This window comes from Cebus imitator, unplaced genomic scaffold (assembly GCF_001604975.1).
Source record: "Cebus imitator isolate Cc_AM_T3 unplaced genomic scaffold, Cebus_imitator-1.0 Scaffold96, whole genome shotgun sequence".
NCBI lineage: Eukaryota > Metazoa > Chordata > Mammalia > Primates > Cebidae > Cebus > Cebus imitator.
Genome location: NW_016107411.1, coordinates 2,628,519 through 2,631,301, shown reverse-complemented (window position 1 = coordinate 2,631,301; position 2,783 = coordinate 2,628,519). Strand labels below are relative to the sequence as shown.

At 42.0% G+C, this 2,783-nt stretch overlaps 1 protein-coding gene across 7 annotated transcripts in view; it reads right to left on the bottom strand.

Annotated features, from left to right (window-relative positions):
• Positions 1 to 2,783, bottom strand: part of RBMS2 (RNA binding motif single stranded interacting protein 2) — a 42,552-nt gene that overhangs the window by 36,347 nt on the left and 3,422 nt on the right. The window lies entirely within an intron of this gene.

Below are 2,783 nucleotides of genomic sequence, written 5' to 3'. Positions count from 1 at the left end.
AAGGTAAGGGGGAATAGAAAGTGGCTGGGGATCCTGTGGTCCCACAGCTCCACCCCCAGGGCAAGACCCATCCCATCTGCCTCCAGCTCTACTCATACTCTGTATGTATGTATGTATGTATGTATGTATGTATGTATGTATTGAGACAGGGTCTCACTCTGTAGCCCAGGCCAGAGTGCAATGGTATGATCACGGTTCATTGTAGCCCTGATGTCCTGGGATCAGGTGATCCTCCCACCTTAGCCTCCCAGGTAGCTGGGACTATAGGCACATGCCACTATGCCCAGCTAATTTTTTAAAAAAATAATTTTATATCTATTTTAGCCACAAGATTAGAAATTAGCCCAGCTTTTTTTTTTGATATTTTTTTTGTAGAGATGGGGTTTCACCTCGTAGCCCAAGCTGGTCTTGAACTCCTGAGCTCAAGTGATCCACCCGTCTTGGCCTCCCAAAGTCCAGTATTTTTTTTTTAATTTTTTTTATAAAGATGGGGGTTTCGCCATGATGGCCAGGCTGGTCTTGAACTCCTGACCTCAGGTTCTCCACCCACCTCAGCCTCCCAAAGTGTTAGGATTACAGGTGTGAGCCACCGCGCCTGGCCAAGTCCAGTATTTTTTAAATGAATGATTTGTGTATCAGATTGCTATGATATTTAGATCTTGTTTGAATACATTTTTAAATGAGGTAATAGTTTTATCTTAAATGTCAACATTTATAATTTGCTGGAAATCATACTTTGGATGAATCTAAACGTATGAAGAAAACTTATAGATATTAACATAGAAACATACAAGAGATTTCATAGTTTTATAAAAGTCTCTAAAGCCACAGTTCCTGAGCTGTGCTCTCAGGCACGGTGGGTCACTGTAGGGAACTCAGAGAGGCACGGTGAGGGATATTTTAACTCTTTGAAGAAAAATAGCAGTATCTGTTGGAGACTGTGTGCACTACTAACTCAAAGTTTTCACTGTTTCAACATTAGTTCCCCCTACAATCTTTTTGATAACATATTTTTGCAAAGATGGGTTTAAATAGTTGCTATGACAAAAGCAAATACCATAAGAAAAAACAGGATGTACCAGGAAATGAAGGTGTAAGTGTCCATTCTGATACCAGATTTTGAGAAGTTGTGCAATTCCAACAGGCACATATTCCATTAGTAAGTATAGTTAGAATGAAATAAAGACGTTCTCTCTTTCAATGTTTGTATATTATTTTTTCAAGCAGCCACAAAGTTGTTAAAGCATAAACACTTATTAAGTTGTGTGGACCATGAAGTTATTGCTGTCAGGAAATTTTTTAAAAAAGTTGTGTGGACCATTCAGTTACTTAATAAATTGAACTGTTAGGTACTTCTTTGGGTCTAGGGTAAAAAACTATTATGACAACTAAGGGTGGCACAAACGGAGAAATGTTGAGAACCTCTGCTACGAACTCTCCTTTAGTTAAACCCGGGATTGCCAGCAGGTGGTGCTACTAAGATTGAGTCAGCTGGGGAAGAGGAACTCTTCCTTTTTCTTTCTTTCTTTTTTTTTTTTTTTTTTTTGAGAGGGGGTCTCACTCTGTTGCCCAGACTAGAGTTCAATGCTTGATCCCGGCTCACTGCAACCTCTGCCTTCCAGGTTCAAGTGATAAGTGATTCTCCTGCCTCAGCCTCCAGAGTAGCTGGGATTACAAGTGCCCACCACCATGCCCAGCACCATGCCCAGTTAATTTTTGTATTTTTAGGAGAGACAGGGTTTCACCAGGTTGGCCAGGCTGGTATCAAACTCCTGACCTCAGGTGATCCACCCGCCTCTGCCTCCCAAAGTGAGTGGGATTACAGGTGTGAGCCACCGTGCTCGGTCAAGAGGAATGACTTCTTGTTCCCAAGGTCTGAAACACTCAGAGTAAGGGAGTGTTCATGGACTAGACAAGATATTCTAAAGCAAAAAGGGGTGCTTAGCTCACTTAGTCCAGTCATTTTCAAACTAAAAAAAAAAAAAAAAGGCAAAAGAATCTCCTTTCAAATCAGAGCCATTTCTTAAGTGGGCTAAGGGAGGCCGATGCCTTATGACAATGAGGGCAGATACCAGAGCCCAAAGAAGGGCACCCTGGAAAACTGCAGGTAAAGGGAATACTTTGGGGAAATTACTCATCTGAATCAATCTCCACTTCAGTGAGTGAACCAAGGCTCACAAAGATCTGTTATCCCAGGCACAGAATTGTTCTAGAATAGAGGTCTCCCAATAGATCTGAAAAGGAAGATCAAAACTTCTTCATCCTACTGATCTCAAAGCCAGAAGGATCAGGGCTCTGCTCTAACACCCACTCCTGTGAGACCCTGGGCAAATCACTTAATACTGAGAAGTTTACTTTCCTCATCCGTAAGATGGAGAATATTCATCTCAAAGGGTATTGGAAAGATTCAATGAGATAACAAGATAAGAAATACTCAGTAAACTATAAGAATATACAGAATTTTTTACTCTGCCTGGGTCTGGATCAAAGGAACAAAGGAACAAAGCCTAGAGTAGCGGGAAGTAGGGAAAGAATAATGATTTGGGAGCTTAGCTGAGTGTGGTGGCTCATGCTTGTAATCCCAGCTGCTTAGGTGGCTGAGGCAGGAGGATCACGTTAGCCCAGATGTTCAAGAGAAGCCTGGACAACACAGCAAGATCACATCTTTATCTTATTTATTTATTTTTTTGAGACGGAGTTTCGCTCTTGTTACCCAGGCTGGAGTGCAATGGCGCGATCTCGGCTCACCGCAACCTCCGCCTCCTGGGTTCAGGCAATTCTCC